This window comes from Lathamus discolor, chromosome 7 (assembly GCF_037157495.1).
Source record: "Lathamus discolor isolate bLatDis1 chromosome 7, bLatDis1.hap1, whole genome shotgun sequence".
In the NCBI taxonomy this organism is placed as follows: Eukaryota; Metazoa; Chordata; class Aves; order Psittaciformes; family Psittacidae; genus Lathamus; species Lathamus discolor.
Genome location: NC_088890.1, coordinates 12,582,557 through 12,610,249, shown reverse-complemented (window position 1 = coordinate 12,610,249; position 27,693 = coordinate 12,582,557).

Here is a 27,693-nt window from a genome sequence, read left to right as displayed (position 1 = left end):
TTTAAAAAAAAAGAAAAAAGAAATAATTTCTCTCACCTAATTATAAAAAAAGCAGGGTGTCCCAACACACAAAAGCCCTGGATGTAATATGAAATGGTTTAATGTACAAGGAAGCTGCACTGTTCTTTATAGCTGGCTCCCATGATCTAGACAAAAATAAGATCTTTCTAAGCTTACAAGATGATACAAAAAAAAAGGGGCACTTGAATTCTTTTCTTTCTCATTTGTTTCTATATACTCAAATGGAGCTTTGTCTATGTCAAGGGATGGTTAAATTGAAGGACAAAAATGTGCCCTTCCAAAAGAATTCAAACTACAAGAAATTTAATTACAGTAACAATAGAACATATAAAATAGCATTTCACATTTTGAGGAGAGTTCATGAAAAAAATGTTTGTCTTGAACTAAAGCTTCTCAGAATACAAAGAGACAGGCTCTTCATAATCAAATATTTATCATTTCAATTATAATAAATTTACCAGTCATTATGATTTTTTTTTTTTTTTGTCACCAGATTGTGGTTTTAACAAATACATGTAAGTCAGCTGTCTACCTAGGGCAGAGTTACCTATTCTGTTGTTTTTGTTACGCTCATTCACAGAGTTCCAAGTGTTTCATATTTGTAATTTCAGCAGTGTTCTTTGCGAACATGATTTTATGGGAAAGGGGTTTTTGACTATGAGAAATGCCCCAAAATAAGTGAAACTTTGCTTTTCTGAAACTGTGTGAGCTGGAGATGAAGACGTGTACATAACATAGGCAGCAGGACCTCCTAGCTGTTATGTATGGGAAAGAACGTGGATTCTATTCCTACCTTTAGTTGTCCTCACTGAAGTCTGGAACATTACTTTTTTCTCTTTAGTCCCATTTAAACTTCTGCCAGTGGAATTCATCCACACTGTGAGCGATGAAATATCTTTGCACCATGGCTAGTAAATGGACTTGGTGTACAAGGTCTGATAATAGTAATGTATAATGGGGGAGTAGGGAGAGGAAAGGGGGAGAGAGTGCCAAGAGTCTAGAAAGAGTTAAAAAGAGCTGATTGCATTTTGGCAGTTAGATCCAGCTCTCCCAGTTAACAGAACCATGTTGTGTATAGTGAAGTATTTGGCACTCTCTGTTCATATAGGCGTTGGGCAATGAGTTCCTGCTCTTACAGAAACCACAGTGACTGAGAGTGAGTTCCTGCTCTTACAGAAACCACAGTGACTGAGAGATGCATCCAGGCCAGCACCATGAGTGAGGCATGGGAAGGCTTTTCTCAAGTAGAAGAGGATCGTTCTCATCCCTTCAGGATACCGGTTGTTCCTTTTTCATGGGATTACATTATCAAGTTTTGGCTTCAAATAAACATCTTACAGATTTTTCCCAGCTGTAAATTATAATTATTTTCTTCATTTGATCTCTCCACTCTTTCTTGATCCTCAAAGTAGGCATCATATGACTCCATTTAATTGATCATTTTGCTGTTATCTGTTTCATCTAGCTTTATTAGCAAGTGCCTTCTTATCTGATTTTGGTAGGTTTGTTAACAGAGAGATCAGCTGGATCAATATTCACATAATTGAGATGCTAATTGCTTTGTCTACAGCTATGTTAACTTTTAATCCTCCTTGCCAATCTCTCATGCCACTGTAGCATGAATTTTTGATAGACTCTCAAAATATGCTGCATATATAAACTCTATTTGTTGCTGTATATTACATGCGTAAGATTTAGCTCAAACTGAGAAAATCCCTAGACTTTTGGATAAAATCTGGAGATTCTGATATTTAAATAAGAGGCTTGGTCTGCTGCTGTCTTGCATCCTGTGGTACTAAAGCACTGACAGAATGTTGTATTAAAAAAATAGGTAATCCATCTTGTTCTCTGTAATTCTGCCCACTCCATTTACACAGGTTTCACAAAATTGTTTTTGTAGGGCCAGTGTAGTTAAATCATCTTTGATGGCTATGTAAATTAAGTTACTCTTGGTTTTGAAGTGACTTCTTTTAATAAATATGTAGAAACTTGCACTTGTTTTCAACCTGATTTAAACTGAAATATTAGAACCTGCATGAATTACGCTTGAGTTAGGTCATTTTTTTTTTAAAGTATATCTTAAATATAGTTCAGGTAAGGCGGGAGAGGAAAATTGTTCATAAAGTTTCTAGGAAGCTGCCATGTAAATAATAAAAGTTCTTTGTTATCAGTGGTGAGGAGCATTAATTTATGAAAGATAATTTTTATTTATTTATTTATATTTATTTATTTTATTTATAAGGAGAGATTTGTATGTGGTGAGATAGAATATTTGTTAGAGAAAAACAGCAGATTTTTTTTTTAGGTACAGGTGACAGGATGACAGATGATCTAGAGAAAGTAGTGTAAATATTAATGTAGATGTGAGGAGAGGAATAGAAAAAGTTGAACAGAAAGTCTTGAGGAAGGATAGATACATGGACGGGGTCAAGAGCATGGCAGCTTTTGCATGTAGTGACAGAAGTTTTTTTTTAATGTGCTGAATATTTAGTCACTGGTGAAATCAAAGAGGTGATAGAACTATAGGAGAAAAATGTGACTAGCTCATGGGTTTTAATTAATTCTCTTCTTTTAATCTAAACCTCTCCCCTTTCACTAGTTGCAACCTCCTCAGCAAAATTTAAGTCTGAAGAGAAGTATTTTGTTATATTAAAAAAAGGATAGATCAACTTACAATACAGATCTTTTAGAAAATAACAGAAATCTGTATTTTACCTTGAAATATTATAATATCATCTCAGTATCTTTGGGATAGTAGCTTTTATTGTGAAATGCCTATACTTTGAACTTGCCTTCTCATAACAAGCCTGGAATATGAATACAGGGAACATGGTCTTTGTCTTTTTTAGTTTGTGTTGTGTTTAAACAACTTTGTCTTGATACAGAACAACAGCTGCCTTTTAAAGAGGATGAAGCCACAGCATTAGATTTCTTCCCTTTCCTCATTTTCTTAAGCCTTGGGTTTGAATGGAAATGTGTAAATAATAGGTCAGTGAAGGGGAGAAAGCACTGACAATCATGCGTAAGCAGTCTGTCAAGGTCAGATCTGGAGAACAACCAAAGAGATGTTTATTATCTATCTGTTCCAACAGTGTTCTCTTTGCTCATTTTTTACTGCTGTAGGACCTAATTTTATATATCTATATACATATGTGTGTATGTGTGTATTTGTGTAGCATAGAGTTTATGTACGTGTACAATGGAGACAGCAATAGAGACAATGATCGATTTGATAGACTATTACAAAACATGTATAAAACACTCCTTCTTCTTGTAAATTATAAATGTTTCCTTTTTAAATTGCAAAAAGTGTCATTAAATGCTCCTCTTTTACAACTTACCACTTTAACATGTCCAAATTCCCGTATTAACATTTCATTCCTTTGTGAATTGAGCTTTTATTCATTACATTCCTTTTTGGTCTAATAGTTATTACTATGCTGCTCATTCTTTAGCTTCAGAGCTAATTATAGTATTTGTCTATCTCCTGCTGGAATATAGATACTGATATATATTAATAACACATACCTTGCTCTCCAACCAGCACTTACTTCACAAGGATGCTGTGATTTTGTCCTCTTACACTGACTAAAATGTCCCAGTTCTTTCTGCATTATCATTTTGCCATACTGAAAAGCATTATCTACTAGAAATCTCTGCAAAGAGAGACCCATAGCCCCTCCCTCCCCCCATCTTTGGAAATCCCTTAATATAGCCATGTACTGTCAACTTGCACATAATGAAAATGTCAATAGTCCTCTGATTGGAACAGTTAAGGTGCTGAAACAGATGTAGCCTAGCACAAAATAAATGTATTGAGCAGATGAAGAGGGAGATGGTTTGGTCACACAGTCATTAAAAAAAAATAATAAACAACCCTCAAACCTAAATTAACCACAAAAACCCTGCTAGCAAGATCACATTGCAAACAATGCGAAGACTCTGGCCCAGAGGAGTTGTGTTTATGTGATGCCACAGCTTGGACCCTGAAGGATCAAATGAATGAGATCTTAGTGCCTACTCCCTGCTGATGGGATGGCAAACCTCATACTTCCCATTTAATTTCTCAGCTTTCCTGACCAGAATATAGGAAAGAATTATAACTTTGTTCAACCTTCACCTTTCTAAGGCAGGGTATAAATTAAGAGAGAGAACTTCTAGTAGAAGTGCTGCAGCCTCAGATCGACTGGAGCAGCTATGAAATATGCAGACAAAATTGTTGAAACTGTGGGTACCGCTTTTTTCAGTGTGTATCCCTGAATGGTGAACAGGAAAACCTAAGCTTGTCCTTCCATGTGGATCACATGCTTTTGAATTAGCTTCTTCACATTAAGTTTAGATTGGCTATAAGGAGGAAATTCTTTCTTGTTAGGGTGGTGAGGCACTGCAATGGGCTGCCCAGGGAGGTTGTGAGTGCTCCATCCCTAGCAGTGTTCAAGGCCAGGTTGGATGAAGCCTTGGGTGGGATGGTTTAGTGTGAGGTGTCCCTGCCCATGGCGGGGGGGGTTGGAACTAGATGATCTTGAGGTCCTTTCCAACCCTAACAATTCTATGATTCTATGATTCTAAGTTGGTTCTCAACTGAGAGATAAGGTCAACATCTGAATCTGCTTGGAAAATTTAATATCATTTAAACAATGTTTTGAACTTTAATTTTTTTCATACCAGGTCTTTGTAGATCAATGTGAGTAATACACAATTAGTTAATGCCTACAAAATAGTCACAAAATTACCGGAAATCTACTGTTTAATAATCAGGGGAAGAATAGCCCCCATTAAAGTGAGTGACTGAAAGGTCACGCACATTCCAGGATTTATGGACAGAGTGGTATTCACACAATTTTTTCAATTTAGAAATTTCAGTGAGTACAGAGAATACTCAGAATGGTAAAGTAGTTAGAAAATTTGTCTGTTGGTGGGAGACTGCAGGTGAAAATAAATATTAACAATTCACCAAATAGTCTCTGCTTTCCCTATAAAACCCCGTATCTGGATAATCAGCTACTTTCAAAAGTTACTACAAGATGCTTTTAAGGAGAAAACAGGAATGGCAATTAACTATTTCAACAACAGAATATTTGTTTTGTGGATTTTCTCTCAACAGCAATGTTTATAAAGAAAATTATTTCACCTCCTGCAAGGTCTTTAGTTCAAGCAAGGATTCATTCAAAAGGCTTCCAGTGTCAGTATTAACCCATCAGATAAAATTAATGACTACTGTAGATATCATCAAAGTTTCTAAACTACCTGTAGTGCTACAGAATTTAACAGCACTCATGAATATGCTTCAGGTCCTTCTGGAAAGGCATCCTTTAAATTCAATAGTATCTGAATAACATTGTGGTAAGAGGTAAGCTCCTACATGTGTTCACATCACGTGTGTTTTTCAATTGACAGAATACATCAATGATCAGTAAGGATGTTCTTGAACAAATGTTTCTCGGTCTCATGTTTTTGCGTGTACTTAGAAAGGAAATGCTAATCCCATTTTTCCATACATTCATAATTTCCTAGCTTGCCTTACCTGCACACATGCACTGGGATCACCATCTTTCCCAACATTTCCTCTCTGAAATGACTGAAATCTATATACTGTTTGTATTTACCTTCTCAATGGCTATTTTAGTCCACATTATCTAATAAATTTATCATTGAAATTGCTTTTAAGTAAAAATCCCAGTAATTCTACAAACATGGCAACTGCTTTCCTTTCCTATGAGCTTTGAGGCATTGATATCCTGCAAAGGCATCTAGGAAATACACAGGAAATATTTCTATTAATGTGAGATAATCTTATTAATGAGTAAAAACTAAATATGTTGTTTAAAAGATAACAATTCAAAGACAAATAATGCCATAAAGAAGTATAACAGCACCGAGGAGGTTTTCTTGCTCTCTAGAAATCTTCTTTTTGAAGAGTATTTACAGGGTTTTTGGATAACAGAAAGATTAAGTGCCTATACCATCAAATATTTCAGTTCTGTGGATGGTATATGTTACTCATGAGTGACATTCTTGTAAATTAGTCTTTGCCAGATGCTTTGTCTTGTGGCCTAAATTGCTGTAAAACCCATTAAGATTTATTATGCACATAAAAGGGACAGAGTAGTTGCAGAATCGTTGCTATAAGGGATTATGTTTTACTTGATTGTTATCCATTAAACAAAAAGAATTTCATCATCCCACTTGAATCTTACTTTAGATGCTTGTGTTTGAATCCTTAATGAAGATTAAAGGCTGTAGTCGCAATCTGCCAGTGTAATTTCTCCTGACTTATATTATTGTTCATTAAATACTGGTTATTCCTTTGTGTTTGTGTTCTGTGAAAAGGTACTATGGAAGCCCTGTAGTATCTGCACAGATACTTTAAATCACATGTACCTGAGCAAAAGAGCAGCTGTTACGGACAGGGGTCCTTGACCGTGCCTCAGACCCCATCCTTATCCCTGCCTTCACCCGTGTGCCTGCACCATTGTCACCCCAATGAAACACACTCCAAACTAAGCAGGTCAGAGCTTATTTATTAGCAGATCAAAATGATGTTGTATTTACCTTGAGATTCAAGGCTCCAGTTTGGCATACATTATATGGGTATTACTGTTTTGCAAACACTTGATTGCAGGCTGGTGTGGGCTGGCATGATTTCGAAATGACTGGGATTTAGATATTCTCTTAAGAGAGAAAACCACTGCTAACCCAGGGCTTGTGTAGTATTCAAGTGTAACCCAACAACAACATGACCTTAGCACAAGAACCCAGCCTTTTTTTCTAGTGATTTTTTTTTTTTTAACACTGTTTGTTCATTTGTCTACGTGGTATAGATTGGTATAACACAAATAAAACATTAAGAGTAGCTTTGAAAAATATTTCCCAGTGTAATTTCTGTGGATATCAGCATTCTTCCCTGGGAATCCATGCTAATTATGTCCTCTCACATTATGTTTTGAGTCCTTGATTCAGAGTTAAAAACCTCAATGAGCCTAGGAGAAAATTTGTGAGTTTAATCTATCTGTCATCCATTTGCCTCAGTTTTTCTTCAGTTGGTTTGTTTCCACTTGAAGATCTGCAGTTTCTTTCCTTAAAATCTTGGCACTGACTGTTTAGCTCCAAAGAACGTCTCAGGGAATTGACAGCGTTTGCTTTTGCGGGTATTTCAAAATATCTTTAATTTTTCTTTCATGCTAGTGATTGCTGAACATCTCACCAGATATTTCTGCATTGCCACCACAGCGTCTGAGCTCCCACAGCGGGTGATGTGGCTGAGGAGACCCTTTCAGGCTATTTCTGCTACAACGCAGGACCCTGCTTTCAGTAAAAAACGAGCTTCTGAAAGCTGACAGGCTCTGATTTAACTTGTTCATCAGACTCCGTTTCTCATTTATTTCTGTGATGTTGGAGAGCTGCATTTCCTTGTCTCTGGAGGATGGTTGAACTCTCCTAAAATCAGCAGGGGCATCTATGGCTCCAGCATTTGGGACTGGGCTGCTTGGGTTCCTAGATAATTCAAATGAGAAGGATTCATCTTGACTAAAAGCCACATGGTTGCTTTTTAGTTCTTTTTTTCTCCTGAAACTACTGCTCTGCTTAGTCTGAAATGCTGATACTGTGTTTAGCCTCCTGGCTCTGCATGCTGTTGTGGGGCGTCTTGACGAAGGATGAAATCTTCCTTTGACTTTCTCTGCGGTTCATTTTTCCATGACTAAATATCCTTCTTCTTTACATTTTTAATAGAAAAATGGTAACTATACACTCACTAGGGTACCTGTAGAGTCAGGACAGTAGGTCAGTGCCAGCATCATATGTATGTCCTTGGTAATGCAGTCTCAGCAGTGTGTGAATACTAGATGTGATGGTCTTGTGTCTCTGTGAATGCTAAGAAAATGCTATGAAGAGAATGTAGATTGAACCTTTTTCCTGTCCTTTCAGGTAGAAAAAGGGATAATACCTTAGGGCTTTATTGTTATTCCATTTTTCTAAAAACAGTATACTAGGAAATGCCTGTATTTGCTGTAACTCACCTGCTTTCAAGTTCAGTCTTAGACCTCTGTTTCTTCAGGGAGACAATGAGGGTGTGGGAATTGGTTTTAGTATTAATCTACAATCCCAACATGGTTTCTTTTCATAAAGAAAACTGCTCCTTATGCCGAATGATGCTGCGGTGCATGCAGGGTTCAGAAACAAGCTGGTATCTGGTTTAAGCTTGGAAACTGGAAAAAAATGAGATGATGACTGCATAGATTTGCTGATTCTTTTTGTCATGTAAGTCGCTTATAAGATGAGATGCTGGAGTGATTTCATGCTGTGTAATATCATGTCTTTGGCAGGGTTTCTTTGGTAATAGAATTTGGGTTTCACAAAGTACAGCGGCTGCTAAATCAAACTGCATGAAAAGCCAGGTTTTAGGTCTTGTAATTTTGACACTTCAGTAAGAAGCTTTAAAACTGATGCTCAAGGTAGTGCTGCTGCCTAGAAGTGTCTCTCAGGCTGCAAAGGAGTAGGACAGAAATGCCAGTGGAGGAAAAATACCTTAGAAATAAAATGTAGTTACTTGGTATTTAAACCAACTACATCTATAAGCAGCAGTGTAACATCTTTCAATTCTATGTGAATAATCAGGAGAAAAAAATGGTGACTACTCTTTCTTTCAATTTGACTGCCTGTTATAAGTTAAGAGTTGTGGAACATTGCTGGACATTATCCATGGTGTTGTTGAGCCACTTGCATGTCTGATAAGTCACTCTGACAGAAATGCTATTTGATGTGCTCGCTATTTGTGTACTTGAAGCTTCTAGACTGTGCACATCTAGACTGTATGATTTCGGATTTAGGTTTGGGTGTTTGTTCTTTAGATAAATACCTGTTACGGATCCCAAGGCCTCAGTTTTCTATTTTATGCAAACACAAACTCACTCTCTCTCATTAACTAATGAGGAGGGCTGAATTAGCATTGCTATGCTGATTCTGCTCAGCTCCAGGTCACCTGATTCATTTTGCTTCCTCACAGCCCAGTCTGTTCGATGCTCCTGCTCCCTCATGGGCCTTTGAGCCCAGCAGCACTGCTCACAGCCAGGGCCCTACAAAAAGCATTTGCACTGCCAGCAGTACCTGTTTGTTTGCATCCTTCTGCTTTGAATTCAAAGCACTAAAGCTCACAGACAAGAGGTGTAGAAGAATTGCTGTATCTAGGAGCACCAACACTGTTTTCATGTGATGTTGCTTAGGTTAAAGGAAGAGGTCCTGTGAGTCTTTTATGTGGTGAATGATTTTTCCCTGAAGGTAGTTTTCTTTTTTATCTTTTATCATACCCTTCAGATGGTTATATGGGCTTTCAACAGGATGGTACAGCTGTTTCCTTACTTTCATGCAGAGCACACGCACTAAGCCAGTTATCGCCCTACACAACAAAAGCGAGCGTACTTATTTTTACACTCCGCAAATAAAGCCATTCAAATTATTGGGTCTGGTTGTTTAAGTTGAAATCATTCATGAATACTTGCAAGGCTGACACTTAGATATTTATCGAGTGGGCTGAAACAGAGGTTTGCTTGCGTATAAAATAGCACATGTGGAATGATGGCACACAACCTCTGCCTCCACTTGAGCAGACAACTTGAAGAGGTAAGCAAAAGTCTGAGAGACAGAATAATCCTGGCATTGTAAAAATTATACTGACCTTGGCAATGGTTGTATAGTGTCATCATCTCACACAGGAACGTTCTTCGCTGGCTGGGGCAGGGGATGAATGGGAACAGGACAGAGCCTGGGTAGTTTTCTCTTCAGAAGTTCTGAGAACAGGTAAGTGCAGAGCTATGGCAGGTGTGGGTGATAAATAGAAAACTACCACAATATTTGTGTTTTCTCTTTCCTCCAAGACAAACCTTCCCTTTCCATAATAATTTCTGAAAGACTCTGTTGGCTTAGTAGATGAACTTCTTGTTCTCTCTTAAAGCCTTTCCAGCCCTTTTCTGGGAAGAGGGGATGAGAACTGAGGGGAGGCTGTGGTTCATTTGAGGTGCCCTCAATGGGCACTTACAATTAACAGCTGAATGCATCAGTTGCTTTAAATAGCCTGACTACAGTCATTCATAAGAATAACAAAAGGCGGCAGACTGATTAACATTTGGTGGAGTTTGAATGTTGAACTTTTTCAGATTTATGGGGGTGAGTTAGGAAGTCTTTCTCTCTCCCACACACACATCTGTTTACAAGTTGGGGATGGCTATTTAGGAAGAATGACACGAGATTTGGCCTGGACTGCTCAGTCCAGTAAGCTTTTGACTGTTTTAACTGCTTTTATTTGTAACTGAATCATCAAAGTGAAAGGAGCAGAAAGCAGCAGTAGTCTGGGTTTGGGCACTTGCTGTTGTCCCTTTCTAGGGTAAAATCAATTTGAAGGAACTGGCCCATATTTACAGCTGCTGAGCTGTGGGGAACATCACTGAAAAGAGTACAGTGAACAGAAATCTCAATTTTAAATAACTTCATACAAGACAGAAATGCTTAATTCAGTGGGAGAATGTGGATAACAAACTTGTCCCGTTTACTTGCATTGCAGTTGGTGGATTAGATGGACTTCATATGTCACTAAATATTCATGTATGAGTGGTGATGGTCTGAAATCTGAATTCTGCCCAAAATGTAACTATCTCTAAGCACTGTCTACAAATCTGAATTAAGTAGGAAATTCAGATATGTACTTGGGGCATGTACTTGTTTAGAAATCAACCTCAACACAAATAAATAAATGTTAAAAACTAGGTTTTTATGTAAGAGCTCCTTTTAACAAGGTCTGTGAGCAGTTTGGGGGACTGAGTTGCTATGTTCTTTGCAATGAAAATGTTCATGAACTGAGGCATTTATTTTTTGAGCATGACCATTTATTTCAAATGAATGGATTAAAAAAGGTTTAGGGAAGCAGAAGTTGCGGATTTAAATGCAGAATGTAGGAATTGCTACTGTGAAATCTATAATTCAATCTTGGTTTATCATCCTAAGCAAAAGATGGATTTCTGGCAATGGATTGTCAGTTTTAAACTGCATTGTATCTGTTTGTAATAAGCACAAGTAGATTCTTGTCAACTCAGCATGCAATGTTTTCCTACATAAATGTTTTTCCTTATAATATTCTGTGCTGGTGCCTGTAAATTTTAACAAGAGACCACATTTTGTCAGAATATTTGTTCACCTCACCCATTATGAGTGGAGAAACACTGGAAGTAAAATGCTTTTGCAATTAAAATAGTCCAGTTTCAGTTGAAATCTTCATTATTTATGCAGGGCTGAACCTTATCATAATTTATGCAGTGATTTCGGGTTTTTTGTACCTGAAGACAGGCTTTGCAAGTCAGAGGTTATAACCCTGGAAAAAGAAGCCAGTAATTACACCTGCTAGCATTTCCCTTTGGCCACTGGTACAATCGCCTATCAAGGATAATTGACAACTAGCTAATAGGATAAGCTTTTGTTTGTTTGGGTTGTTTTTGTGTGCTTTCCCCCTGCTTAGCAAGGGAAGTCTATTTAAACTGGTAATACTCCATCAGGCTCCACCAGCACATCTTTATGTGCTCATAGGCACATAAAGACAGTACTTTAAGCAACCTGAAAGGGACAAGCATTTATAAGGAGCCAGGACAGAGGGAGAAACAAATGCCTTTCATCTTCTCTTTGACACTAAAATTCCCAAACCTCTCTCTGCTCTAGTGCTGCACATGCCTGGAGCTGCCCCCACAGTAGCAGGCAGCCATATGTCCTCCACCTGAGCCGGATGGTGAGCAACAGGTCTATCTCAGGGGCCAGCAGCTCAACAAGCCACAGCTATGGGGTTTTCCTTCCAGGTGGCAACAGCAGCAGTTGTATTCTGTACAATGACACAGTGGTGAGACAAGGTGAGGGTTCCTAACTACTGCCTTGCTCTGAGAAGCATAGACTGTATCCTGAGAACTCAGGGATGAAGGGCAGTATCCATCATCTTCTTTTCCATGCAGTGGTCTGTTCACAGCTTGTTCAGAGCAAGCAGCACTCACTGCTTGCAGCGTCACAGTAGAGGCTGCAGGTCCTGAGGCAAGAAAAAGGGAGAAAATCGGAGAGAGGTTAACTCAGAGCTCAGCATACTCACTGGGATGTGGAATTCAGAATCACTGACCAGGCTGAATGTTTCCATCCCATTGCTGGCCGGTGATACACTCTCCTCTGATGTGTTAGGTCTTCATCAGAGAGGAAAGGGAACATGGAGCTTGCGCTTCTAGGGGTGAGCAAACTGTAAAATACATCAGATTGACACCAATTTCTATGCATTTCAGTCAGCATCTGAAGATGAAATTGGACCCAAAATTGCAAGTGAAAAGGAGTGTTTCTAAGTCAGAGAACAGCATGAGTTCAGCCTGTGGTTAGTGTTTGCTGATGGCTGACTCTAAACCCACCCATCTAAACCCACTTGATCAACCTCTGGAATTTTTGTCTCTGTATTTTGCAAAAGCTTGATTACCTTCATACACTCTTAGAGTATACCTCTGGCAGTGGGCATTGCAGTGAAGGTCCCTACATCCTTCATCTACCCCCAGCTCCATTTATTTGAGTGGAGCAATGGTCTCAGGGTCTACTTCAGGGCACTTCTAAGTGGTACATTTCTCCTGTGCCTATTCTCTGGTGATTACAGTTTTGTTCCATTGTAAATCTTTCTTACGCAGCTAGATGTCTGTATCTGAAGGTACGTTTAAATATCCGAAGGGATATTATTAATTCATATTATTTGTATTTAAATACACAAACCCATTAACCCAAATTACCTGCTGGTTTCCTGCTGAATTTACTTTTCAGATCAAATCCCACTACCTTTGAAAGAGCACAAAAATAGAGCTCTAAATAGCTTCTGTTAAAAAGATTGAATAAGGATGTTTTAAACTCTTTAAACCAACTGCACGCTGCCAGCTTACCTATTGTGCCTTTAATTTAAAAGGAATGCTAAAATGAGTGCAAACATGAAAATTACGGCTCTGCGTGGAATACTAATCCACAATATTTGCATGTTTCTGACATTTTAAAATTCCCCAGGCTCTCATGCCTCTGAGTTCCTTTTATGGCACTTGTGAGGATATTCTGTAGTTACAAGTAAGAAATGAAAGATAGGAGGATTTCACCTGGGCTGCTCTGTGTGACTTTAAGAACCTCATGTAATTTTGGGATTCATCAGATTAAAATCAGTACTTCCTCCCTTAATATTAAGGGAGCCTGTATGAATCATTATTCCATCAGGAATGACATAGCATTTTCTTTAATCATTCTCCTTCTATGTCCTGTTTGCATCACCAGTAAAAAGGACATTTCTTCTACATCCAGTTCCTAAAACTGGAAAGACAAACATGGTTCTTTCAGATTTGGATATCATCACCCATTGTCGATACTTTACCACTGAGATTTAATTCCCAGTCCTACCAATGACACACACACGAGGAAGAAGTGCATTCCTCTCTTCTTAAAAGGGCACTGGGGAGCTGAGCTGGGGAGTCAACGTGAGCACACCCTCATGCCATTCATTAGGTGACTGATGTGGTTTGGAGTTGTGAAAATGAAGGCAAGCCAGGATTTGGCTGTAGCTATGTTCAGGTCTTCATAAAATGGCTGAATAGCATTGTCTGGAGACCATAAGGTAAGAATTTTCAGAATAACCTGGGACTTGTGTTTAAGGCTAGATTCTCCAGTTTCTTCTGCCTTAGGCTACTGTTGGCTACTGTGCAGTTCCCTATTTATCACAGAAAGCATATGTTTTGACGGAGTTTAGCGTAGACAGAGCCTGTCTAAAAATTAGTGCCTCCCAAACTGCCTCTTGAAATATCTTAGGCACATGCAAAAAAATAATCCTTTTGGATTGTTAATATCAACTTCCCACATCCCACATCCGGTGTGTAGGTAGGCAAGGGCCTTGGCTCTATGTAGATTGCTAAGCCTCACTGTAAGGTAGAGGTCGTAAATCTGCACAACTGGTTTTCTTAGTTTACCCATTTCCATGTTTGTGCTATTTCCACTGCAGAATAGCCAAGGACTAGAATGTCTGCTGCCTGAAAAGACATTTTACTGCACCTTATCTTCATCATGTTCTCCACTACTAGAAGCATGTGACTATAAGCAATTAACATTTTGATGCACTTCACCACACAATTGCTAGTCTTTATTTTCTTCCCATTAAAATTGCTGGCTCCATTTACAGATGGCTTGTTTTGTTTTTTTTTTAATCTGGTCCTTCCTTTTTATATTGTAATGGGATCCATTCAATTTAACATTGTATTAGGTGGAAGGGAATATCAGTTATTAAGTAACCTATTTATCATGGCCGAACACAAGAGGGGTGGTGTTTTTCACTCTATCAGAGACAGAAATTTTGGAATCTGATGTTGTTAGGACTTACTTTTGTGAACAATCCAGGTAATTGATGAACTTCACTCAGCTGTTGGTATGGGTAGTCTCTGTGATAGGGTACTTGAGTCCAAAAGAGACAGCTTGGTTTTAGTTTTTTTAGGGGTTGTGTGTGTGAGGTTTTGTGTTGTTTTGGGGTTGTTTTCGCCGGTGGGGTTGTTTTTGTTGTTGTTGTTTGTTTTATTCCTAGTTATTATTTTTTTGGTTTGGGTTTTTGTTTAGTTATTTTTTTCCCTTTCATTGAATCAACCTTGTTTTGTATAACAGAAAAAGCATAGAGAATATGTGTTTGAATTCTGCAGTACTTCATTGTCAGTAAATGAATAGCATGAAAGAATAGAGCAGAAACCAGTGAACCTGAGGTAGACTTGAACTTTCTGGACTTCTTTTGTTGTGGATTTCTTTTCGTTACCATGGAAGGAATTTCACTGTTAGTGTATGACCCTGCAGCCATAATACACACCCTGAATAGGCTCTGTCACAGCACTTGAGTGGAATCAGACCTTTGTTAACACTGTAATCAAAACATTCATAGAATTTGACAAGGAAAAGGAATCTTCCTTCCCAAGAGTGAAGGAAATGCAGGATAGGAGTGTCAGCCCTGGGAGATGCCTAGTGTTGGGGCACAATTATATAGGGAGTCTGCAAGACTCCTTCACCATTGTCACCCAGTAGGTCTTCTTCAGCTGTCCCTGTCCTTTCCTTTCCAGTCAGTTAAAAAAGGGTGAGAATCATGGCAAATGGCCTGTTTTCACCTTTCTGTAGTTCTCCATTGCAGAGCAAGCAAATCTGGGGTCTTAGAGGTTGCAGTAATGGAACAGATAGGAATAAATTCGCCCTGACTGAAATCTTGTTTCAAAACATGGTATGGTTTATGTAGAAATTATTATGTTTTCCCTGAGAAAAAAAAAGAAATCAACACACAAACTAATGAAGAAAACTGTTAGTATAACATATAATGCAAAATACTAGTTTTTCAAAAGTCCTGTTTAAGGCAATCTTGATGCATAATTTGGAGCACTGTCACATTCAGACCAATTACACAACTGGTGTGCATTTCAAGAGGAAAACACATGAAAATGATTCTTCTTTGTAAATCATAATAAAACCTGAAGATGACATTAGCTGATTTTCAGTTTTGCCATAAAATAGGAGAGCCACAGTCACATGGTCTTGAATTTTTTGGTTGGAATATTTTATTGCCAGCGCAGGGTGGGGGGAGCTAAGCAGCCTGTTCAATTAAAATCAATGGAAATTTTCCCGGTGACTTCAATGAAACCTAACATGGGCACAAGATCTGTGAAGATGACTGGAAGTGGTCCGTGGAGAATTTTAAGGCAGGCAGCTTTGAACTGAGTATGGAATCAACAGGAGAGCAGTGCAAGTGTCTGCCAGTACGCCTGCGATAAGCAAACATGCAAACACTTCCTCTGATAGCACTGGAATTAGCTGCAATTAAGTATGATTTTGATGAGGAACACATTGCATTTCCATTTCATCACAGCAAGAAGCATTTGTATAAAATGACAGCTGCAGCTAACTGTTTGAGTCTCTGCAGGCGCTTCCTGAAGCTGGGGAGCTAGCTCACTTGTGTGTACAAAGTCAGTGGAAAAGCCAAGCTTCCAACAACAGGAAGAAACTGGGACACACTAGAGCAAAACCCAGTAGACCACAGCGCTGTCTTCGAGTTCAGAGCATGCTTTTCTGCCCTAGTTCGCATGAGGGAGCCCTGAGGTTATGCAGATGTCCCCACACTACCAGCCCTGGTGGGCTGTATGGCCCATCTCTAATACTTGTTTTCGTAAAACTTGGTGAAGGCTTTAGAAAACCAGAACACCCTAAACAGGGGCATTTGATTTTATCAGCTCTGCTTTTCCATGTATCCTTCCCCCCCCCTCTATTACTATGAAACTAGAAGAAGGCAGGTCAGGAGAGCAGTTCTTTAACTACAGGCTGGTAATTTTTTGCCAAAAATGAGATTAATGAGAATAAAATGAGCATCTGAAAAGTAAGGAAGTGTCAAAACCTCTGTGAGAAACAGGAGGAAGAAATGTGGAGGGCTGCAGACTGAAGCATGGCAATGTCCCAAGCCATTATCTGTCTCGGGTGGATCCTGTTTGTAGGGCAATCCCTGATCCCACTGATGTCTAGTTTACTGCTATTTTCAGAATTATGACCTGATTCATATAACGGACAAATCAAAGACTTGACTGAAACAGGTGGGTAGTAGATGCTGGAGCATTTCTGTGCACTATAAAGGTGACCGGTAAATATGATACTAAAAGAACAAGATTTGCATATTTCTTTTCTCTGTGGCATTGTTTCTTTTCTTTTCTTTCTTTTATCTATTTTTTTTTTTTTTTGTATAGGTGGGATGCTGTTTTGCCTCACTGATTTAAAAACTGCTCTGTTTGCATGTTTCTGCCTATGCAGTGCTTAACTTAGGGGATAGTATGGATCCCTTAAGGAATTCCCTAAAAAGCAACCTTAATTAATGTTACCAGCTGTATGGAAATGCATCTGCCCCTGGCAATGTGGGGGAATGATGCTGAATGGTGACAGCATTGTCCTCCTCTTGAGCATAACTCTTGATCTTCCCTATTTCAGCACATGGAGGTGCTGAGCCTGTGTCATAATGTAGCTAAATTTCAATGCATTTTCTCACCCACATAAATTATATCTGTACAAACCATTTTCTCAGTAATTGTATTTTAGGAAAAGGCAAAGAAGTACATGCACTTAATAACGGCTCTAGACAAAAAGTACAGAGAGCATCAAAGGTGTCCTGATTTTTAGGAAGTCTTACAGAAAGTGACAGAGACCTGGCATTTGCAGTTAGAAGTTAAGATAAATGAAAGCAGTTGAAATATATAGTTATGAATATGTCCAGGACTAGCTATATATTGCTACTGGCAGGACGGCTTATCAGCATAGGTGAGTAATAGCAAAGGAGGCTTGCCTAGCTGCTTTGACTGATTTCTGCCCTCAAGGTGCTTGTCAGAAAATATTGTCAGCTGGTGGACTTTGCAATGACAGGATTTGTCTTAATTTCCCCAAATAATGTGCCAGGAGTGTGGGGGGGGGTTGGTCATGTGTGTGTTAAAACAGGATAGAGAGTATTCTATTTTGTCTCACAAATGGTAGTTTGGTTTGTTGCTTTGTGGTGGTGTTTGTTTATTGGCTTTGTGGGGAAGAAGATTGCAACAAAAATTGTTTCTGTTGTGTTGTGGAGGTGGGCTTTGCTGACACTGTTAATTAAACAAGGATTGATGCAGACTTCCCTCACCATTAGGCTCTATGCTTTTGTGTGTGGTCAATTTGTGTTTTTATTTTAGCATTCTGTCTTGTAGGAGTTTACATAAACTTTGATTCTGTGTGCCACACAATTAAAAGTCCCAAGGAAGTCAGAGATTGGGTATATCATACATACATGTGGACACATGTCAGCCTGTATATTTGTACTGGCAAAAGTTTTCATATTGATGAAGTTATTCTTTAGTAGAGCTAACTTAATTTGGGCAGCTAAAGCTACCTAAACTGAAGTTTTTTGCTGCAATGAGCTATGTCTGTGCTAGGAAGGTGTTTTAGGATGGTTTTGCAGTTTAGACAGCCTTTACATAGACATGATGAGTTAATGCAATCACCAGAATTTTATGCATTCATGCACATGGTTTAATCTACAATTTATGGTCTGATCCCACTTCTGTCACAGCTACAGACCATGAGAAACCTTTTGTTTCTACCTTTAGGGAGTGTAGGACTTGCTCAATGCCTCCCTTTTGTAACTCGCCAGTGAAAACCACTGGGGAAAGTTTCATCTGTAAATAGGTGGAAAGCAATGTGGTCACTGCACAGTAGACTCTCAGCGGTTGCTTTTAGTTCACCTCTGCAGGAAGGAAGAAAACCAAGTCCCTGTGCTCTGTACAGCTTGTCTGCAGAGCTACAGTGTTTTCATGAGTTATTGCAAAGCTCTTCTAAAGCAAGAGAGTTGTGGAGGCTCCTCAGTGGAGATATTCAGGAGCATTATAACAAAATGTCTTTCAGGGATACATAATTAGCAGCTTGATCCCACTGCTTGGATTCAGTGAGATTGCACAAGTGAGTAAGAGCTTCAAGACTGAACTTTCTTGTTTTTCAGTGACAATATAATCACATGTGTGTTTTGGCAGGAGATCCATGGAGTGACATTCAAAACAGGAACATCTTTCCTAGACTGAAAGTATCTTGGCAATACTAATAAAAAATAATGAAAAAAAAAACCCCAGAAAAGTAATAAACACTGACATCCTCACATAAAAAAAAAAACCACAGGTATTTTTGACAAATCTTCACCTAAGCCATGCAAGGTAGCTCTTTCTTGAGAGATACTCAGCATGAGCCCCTGTCAGGAAACTGATTTTTCTCAGGAAATGCTGATTGCCTTTTGAAACCAGTCTTTTCAAAGTGCCTGACATGAAGTCACCCATTAAAATTGGCAAGCTGGCACCTTAACTTCAGTGTATGCCATGCATATCTTACTTCCCAGAGACGTATCATTCGTGCTTCCTCAGTATTTTTACTTCCAGCAGTGAAAAGGCAACCCTAAGCAGGCGATAAGGGTCATACGTGCCTCACAGCAACATGGAGATAATGTGGGCTGTGCTGCTGGTACTGTCTTGCACGCTGCTTTTCTAAAGCAGGATAAACTACGCATCTAGCTAATAGGCTTGTGTCTGCCCAACAGCAGAGAAAAGGTACAGCGGCCACTTTCTCAAGAAGATGAATGTTAAACGTTTCTGCCATTCCTTTTGCACTGATGATATTGTATAGGAAATTATGTTCAGAGCCAGTGTTCCTCATAATGAAGTTTAGAGACAAAGATCTGGGTCTCTTGTGGACAATATTATCAGCCTTTCTCAGAGGGGCAGCATGCTTCATGTCTTTCTTACAGCAGTATTTCCACGGTTGCTGCTCAGTATCACTCCCCATGAAAGATCCTGGGATTGTTCAAGGTTGCTGAGAAGTTTATGGCAAAAAAACCCAAACCATAGCATCTGATTGTCTAGGGGTTGAGAACAAGTTGAGTGTAAAACAGGTTTGCTGTGTAAAACCACAGCATTACACAAAGTCAGATTTTACTAGCACAATACTTTTTGATTGGATTAGCATGAGATTAATATGAAAATACTTTTAGAGGAGGAAGATCAGCTGGTTCACAAAGCCCAAGCATTTGGCTGTACAAAAAATTTTATTGGTAGCTTCAGGCTAACCATATTTTTTCTTGACAATTTATATACTACTCAACCCAAAGTATGTGGTATAGCCTGTTTGTAGATTCATGTGCAGAATGGAAAGTTCACTTCAACTGTATCTCAGAGCTTCACAGAAGGATTTTTGCTCTGGTTGGTGCAATGTTTTACTTTTATTAACAGATTTGAGGTGTAAACCTCTTGGTTATAAAAGGCATTACTTAAATTCCTTTCTCAGTGTTATTTATTGTTTTTTCTAATGCTCTTATTAGATGCATAATATTATTCTTACTTTAGACAGTCAGAAATCCTAAATACTACTGTCACATCTGAACATGAAAATTGCTTATATCTGGCACTGAATATATATGTTTAAACAAAACTCTTTAATACTTGTGATAATCGTTACTCAGGGCAAAGAAAGTGTGTGTGTGCCAATCCTGGATTCTCTGTATCTTTCCTTTTGTCAGAGAATTGATTTTTGTGTATTGTTTTTAAGTCTGCCAGTACAATAGGCAATTCATCATCACTGTGAGATATAAACTCAAGCAGTCTCCAAAAATAATTGAATTTTGCAGAAATTCTCTAAGGGGGTGAAAAATCCATAAACATCCATTAAATTCTGCTCTTTGTAGAAAGAATCTGAAATGTTACAATTACTATCAAGTAGAAAAAAAACCCTATTTAACTTTATTTGCTGAATCCAGCAGGGATGCTTTGGGTTTCTTTTATGCTGTTCTACTGTTCCAATGTAATTAGTGTGGAAAAATGAGATAAAACAACCTCAAAAGATGTAATTTACAATGGGAGGAGGAAAGCTGTTTAGGATTTACAGTTTGACCAATGCAAGAGATTTTAGTTTTGATATGGAGCTCTGCTTGGATCTGCACCTGAACTGGAAAACAGCTTGTTGCTAGATGAATTAGGAAGTTTTTGGTGCCTGTCTTGTTACTGCATTTTTGTGGGATCTATCATTTTTAGATCATCTCCAGATCTTAAAATCACAGCCTGATTGTCCATCTGTGATTCCCAGGATCAACCCCTTCACTACGCAACTTCAAGCCATGTGAAAGAGTAATTTTTATTCTGGAAAATACAAGGAGGATCCAGGTTTGAGCTTTTTATCAAGTAGTTATTTCAAGGGTACAACAAGTATTATGGAAGAAACCTTCCAAAACAGAAGAGGGAATTAGGGCTGCTTAGATTTTGTTCCTTTCATGGAATCTATAGGATTTGACTTGCTCATCATATTTGAAGATGGATCAAAGTTCTTATTAGTGCTAGTGTATATCAGCAAGACTTCACATCTAGTGGTCATGTACTGAACATTTGTGATCCAGGAAAGATATCATAAGATCCCATGGGTCATACTTATAAAAAGCTCACAAAGATTAGGAAATGGACCTGTGTTTTTGTAAATGGACTTACATTGGCATGGGTTAAATGTGAAAGTAAATACATACTGCAAAATAAATAGAGGCTGTGATAATTTATTACAAGCTAGAGGGTTTTTTTGTATATACATAATAGCATGCTGTTAAGTGATAGATCATATCAGATGAAGCCATAACATGACAAGATGGATCATTGAATATATTAAATGATGCTGCTCTGCATACTGTTGTTATCCAAAGTATATTAAAAAAAAGTATCAGACGATATTTTTTCCAATCACCCTTGTATGCATAGATCTGGCTTAGTTGCTTAGATCTATTGCGCCACTAGCTTCTGCCTGAATTCAGCTTTTAGAATGCTTTACAGTTCTGAAATCATTTCACTGTAAATTGTCATTTTATTGGTGTTTGTTAGTGAAATACACATGTGGGAACAAAGGAAAGAAGTGACCACGCTCTTTAATAGGAAACAAAAAAGGTGTCTTTTCAGTTTATGTACAAAATTCATGTTGGTTGTTGAGACGCTTCCCCTGACTGCTATGAGGGTTTTCTTTCTGTCACCCTTCAAAAAGAGGAGAAAACCAAACTTGTGTCTGAGGCAAGTGTGGCATGAGGTAGCAGCACTGCAGTGGGGTCTCTGCCCCAGCTGGAGGGTGAGCAGTCCCTTCCGTCAGCCTTTGATCTTGCTCATACTTATTTGTCAATGTAAATACATCTTAGAAAGCAATGAAGACATGGGTGCAATGCTCTGCTTACACAAAGAAGCTTGTGATGGCTTAATACAGCTCCATCCATAACCTCGCTGCTCAGGGTACTAGGTGTGAGCTGTCTCAGGCTCATGACAATAAATGGTATCATTTGAATGTTTCTGATCATACACCCTACAGCAGCTTCCTGGAAATTAATGTGATCTGCCTTGCAATGTGTTCTCCTTCCGCATGGCCCCATGGCAGTAAAAGACAACTTTAGGTCTTTGTAGCATAGGAAGCTATTTATCCATATTTTTTCTTTCCTGGGCTGAAATAAAGCAAGTGGGTTGCTCCAGACCTTTAGAAAACACTCAAAATGGAGTTCTTCATTTTCTTCCTCTGCACAGCTCAAGCCAGGATCAGAGACAATTAAGTGGCTATATTAAACTTCAAGGACACCTTGTTTCTTTTTGTTTTGATAAAAGTGGAGAAAAATCTAGGACCAGACTGAAGAGGGAATATTACTGCACTGCTCGGGGGGATTTCTGGATGCTGACAGGGCCTGTGAGAGATCAGAAAAGGTTTTGCTGGGTCACTGAGTACTGTTGCTCACTTGCAGCTGAATCAATGCATCCATGATGCCTCCTGACAAGCACATGTGCTCACAGGGAGACAGTGATTCTAGTTGTGACCTATACCTTTTGATATGTATGGAGATGAGTCAGACCATTCTTACTGGGCTGAGTGATGACTGAGCACATTTGCCAGGTGGAAAGAAGGCAAAAAGAGAGGAAGAGGAGGCAAGCTGAATGCCTGGGAGTGTCTTTTGTGGCAGCTGCAGTCCAGGGAATTGAGAAGAAATAAAGTAGGAGGTTTGAGAATTTTATTAAAATTCTAAGAAAAGAAAAATAATTTTTCCAGAAAAGTCTGAACTAAGCAAAATGTTGGAAGTCATGAATTCAGGCGTAATGGTAACTCCTTTTGTACATATGGTATACAGCCTTCTCCCACTACTTCACTTCCTTGCTCTTGGTTACACTATTTTTTGTCTCTACAGACACGTATACCTCACACCTATGCGCATTTTAGGCTCAGCACTATCGTCAGTGCTATGTCTTTTACCATCTTAACAATTGCAAGGGAGTTGAAATATAATTCCTTCAAAGAGGATAGTAAGGGAAAAATATGTTACAGAAATGTCTTTATGAGCCTGAGTCAATGTTCATTAGAAAGCAGAATGTCTCCTGTAATAGTCCCAGATCAACCCCTTCTTCCTTTTCTCTTCTCCTCATTCTGTTCTCTGCTGGTTCATATAGAAACAAATTGATGGGTTTTTTTAAAGGCTTGTGTTAATTCCTTGCAGGGTTCAGACCTCAGCTCTTGCCTTGTCTTGGTTTGCACATCCAACCTGCAGGCGGACACCTAGGAAGGTGTTAGGTTGGTGAAGCAGCAGTTGCTGTTCTTGCTGTAATTTGTCTTTTCCTGGAAAGATGCTTGGAAAGGAGCTATCAGTGCTCTGAGACAGCTGGCACAAGGGAAACCTGCCCAGGACAGAGCAAGGATAGGTAGATTTTAGAAATTAAGAATAGAAAGATTTTTCTGATGGGTAACATTGATTTAGGTTGTTCATCCCGTCTGACTTTGCAAGAGTTTTCTGTGCAGCGAGTCTCTGATTCTGGGTGTGGTTTTAATTAATGGGCCGATTTAAGGCGAGATTGCACTAACTCCTGCCTGTCATCATAATCACCTTTGGTAATATTTAGCTGAGACATGTTGCTACTTATGTGAGCTTGGACATTATTGATACCTGAATCCAGGGCTTCTGAGCAGCGTATTGCTGTCACCAGCATAAAGATGATGCCACAGTGGATGGCTGTGTCTATTCTGTTTTAAACAGTAGAGGTTTCTAGTGAGAACCCAAGACAGCAGAATTGTTTGTTTTGGTTTGGGTTTTTTTCTTTTCACAACTCATTGGCAACTGCAAATATTAACTGTCAGAATATGCCACAATATTTAATTTAGTTTAAGCCCAGACTTATTTATGCGGGAGCTAAGACAGTATTTGCTGAGTTTGACATTAGCTTCCCAACTTTTCCCTAGTAATGACTCTCAGTGTTGTTCTGGGGGGACTGTCACAAAGGGAGTTTCACTGAGTTGTCATCCCTGCTGCCCCCGGTAGGAGAAATGGAAGAGTGAGTGCTAGTAATGATATTGATTTTATGGAGTGGAAATATCTTTATTCACAAAGGGAACTGTGAAAGGGAACATAAATTTTAGGCAGTGTTGATGGGGTAGATGAGCTGAGTTAGTGACCTGAGGGTAGAAAGCACAGCATACTTCTAGCTATCCAATACCCAACTGAGCTTGGTTTTAAGACAATGAATATTTTATCATTATTAAAGCTATGTGCTCTTACTTTTGTCTTTTTCAAAATTTTTCAGTGACTGTCTTATGTTTTATTTTCCTACTTCTCCTGTGTTACAGTAGTTTGTATTTCTGAGATGCATTATGAGGGGCAGGATTGTCTTCCACTGAAAAATTATCTACTAGCCAATGTTGAAAGAAGGATATAGGATTTCATGGACCAGTGAACTAATATGATGTGAAATCCTATTTTCCTATCTTCTAAGTGTCCACAGAGTTCCAAGTTAATGTACTTTATACTGTATGGTTGCCACCTGTTTATATTATCAGTATTTTGAATATTTAAATATTACACACTCCATTTCTCACTCAAATTTGTCTGTATTTCAAGTATGGTTTCTCCTAGTGTTTCCAAATTTAATTTTGCTCTCTTTTTCCTCTCCAAAATAACTATTGTGGCCTAGCATGATTACATTTCAATTTTCATTAAAAAATTATATAGTTCACAGCACAGATTTAATTGCTCACACTCTTACCTGGTGTAAATCAACACAGCAACATTAATTCTAACAAGATTTTTCACCAGCTGAGGATCTGCTTCCATGTGTTTTTATGTTATCCTCAAAGCCCAGAAGAGCACATCTTCAGAAACTATCTTTAAAGCTGGTTCACTTTTAACAGTTCAAAATCTCATTTCATTATCATATGTATGTTTGAGAAACATCATAAATCTCATGTAAACAACCTATAGTTTCAGTGCATATACTTAAATATATGTTGATGCAAAGGTCTGTTGCATGCTGGTGCACAGACGTGTGGGTGGGTGTAAACACATCCACTTATGAGGGGTCGCTGGATCATTTCTGCATCTGGACTAATAAATGGCAAGTGCAGTTAATGGAGAACAATGAATCTTGGAACAAAGGGAAAAAATAGCGCATCTGCTAAAAGGAAAGATGTGTCGAATACTGATTAGGAAAGAGATCTGGGAGTTGCTGTAGAAAATCTCTAAAGCATTCAGCTTAATGTGCAACTGCAGTGAAAAGGGCAAGCAGAATGCTGGCTTGTATTGCTAGAGGAAGGCAATATAAATCAAAGCAGCTGGCTTTGTTACTATCAGGCATTGTTTTTGACATCACCCAAGAACTGAACTTTAGTTGCTATTGGCCGCTACAGCTTCAGAAGAATGTGTTTTTTACTGGAGGGGATTTTCTGTATACTGAACTAAATTACCATCTTCTGCATTTTAAGATAACACAGAGGAAGAAACAGAAAAAACAGCTCATTAAGAAGTAAAGCATATACTCTGATTGGTGCAGTTTTTTATTGTCAGCAAAGAACAGTCAACAACTTGACCTGCGTTTCAGTTTCAGGAAAAAGGATGTGGTGATATTACTTAAAACATGGTGAATTCAGATTGAAAATAAATGTTTTGTTGAAAATCTCATTTCATGACAGCTCTAAAATGATGTGAGTTATCACTACAAAGACAACAAATGATAGAGAAAAATGTAACTGCAAGTGAATGAAAAGCACAGACATAATGAGCTCAGTGCTCTTATCTGCTTACAAGCATTTGAATTCTGTTATGTTTTAATTTCACAAGATTCTCTCGAAGACCGAAGGAGCCGTTATACAAAACCCATTGCAGCTTTTATAGGCTTTTATGGGCTGTTCTCTGTCAGCATTGCCATCACAGTTCCTTGTATACAGGGGTTGATGATTCAGCCATAAATAAGCTCTGCTAGTTGGAAATGTGCTATGCAAAATTCTACAGTCACAGAGTCTGTAAAAAGTCATGTAAAGGAGATGTTTTAAACAACAATGGAAATTTGACACTTCTATTACATTCAATGGGAATATTTGAATCTATCAAAACATTTTCATTGGGTTTGAAAAAAGATCTAGAACATTTACATACTTTTCCTCTTTATACGCTTGGAACTTGAAGTCCCTCCCACTGATTGTTAAAAATGACTCTATTAAAACCTCTGGATTCAGTGGGGAAAGTTTTCTATTGTGCAGGAGTGGACAGTATAAAATACCAGCTGCTTCAACTGGGATAAAGTCCATCATTCTTGTCCCCAGGGCCATAAGCAGAAGCTCATTCAGTTCCCAAACCTCATTCCATTCTGATCTGAAATTAATTCAGAAGTAATATTTTCAGACTGTGAATACCTGTAAGATTAAGTCAGTTGAGTATAGTTAAGAAAGATGCTTTGTTATCTTTCCCATTAGCTGTGCTGTGCTCAGGATGGGTGATGTTCACCTTCACTGTTATGCTTGTGAGAACATGATACAAACTGATAAGCTCTAATTTTGGGAAATAGTTTCAGTCACTTCAGCCTGATACGGTGGTACCTCAAGTAGTCCAACGCTAGCTAAACTCCAGTGACTCCAGTGTAGTCTTCCTGACGCATCCCTTTGCTTTTTTGCTGGCCTTCCTATCATGTGTCTTACTTTATTGAAACTGCTTTTTTGAGCTTGTGTTTCTGCATCCCTGATAGGCTTCCAGAGTGTTTCAAATGCTGCTGCTTATAAAGGTAGTCCTCTTCGCACCATGATTTGCTATGAACAGGAATAGATTCAACACCAATATAGATGGCAATATGTACGCTTCTTCAGAAGGTTTCACAGAATGATGGCTTCTGTAAAGCATAGGAGGTGCTTCCTGCAGTAATTTTAGCACCTACATAGTTATATGTATATTTTCAATATCAGATCAGTGTATTTTCCCAAGGATGCAACCAACTTTAGAGGCAATGCCATTCTGGTAGATGGCTGAGAGGGCAAGTAGCAAAGGAAAAGTTCATATCAAGAGTACTTACTGAAGGTGTATTTCCCACTGGGAATTTCTCAGCATGTGTCACCCTCAGTCCAAGGGGGTATGGCACTACTAATGCAAGTCTGAAGCAGATCTACTATCTAGAGGCAAAATCAACATTTCATGGTCGTGTGGCCCTGATGACAGTCTGGGAACCTAGACCATATCTGTGCAATACACTCAGCCTTGTCAATAGGATCCCTCCCCTTACCTTTCTGACTATCTATCCCATGTCTCAATTTCTAGACCAGATGTATTATTTTGCAGTTATATTCTGATTGAAGTTAAACAACAAGAATAAATTAGAAGTGTGGTGAGCTGAAGAGTTTTCACTTTAACAGTATTTTAATAATCAGAAAAGTCACCCATGTATAGTAATGATAAATTGCTTTGCTACAGGGTAATATAAACTTTAACAAGTATAATAAATATTTCTGCTTGGCCAAGAAAACAGAAATACTGGAAACTGTTTGAATATGTGCATCAGAATGAATGAAGATAAAAAACTGGTGGTGAATATTTTAAAAGTGGTATATGCTCTTGTAAATCAAATCTCAGCCTGTCTTTATAGAAATGGGAATTTGGGACAGTGATGTGTTTATGGTCTAGCTGAAATCAGTGAGATTCTGGTGTCACATAGCTACAAAACTCAGATTTATTTCTTTTCATATTGCTGTCCAGTAAAATGGGATTTGTCCTGGACTTAAGCCACGACAGGATTAAAACACTGAAGGCTATAAGAAAGGTGTCCATCTTAGATTTTT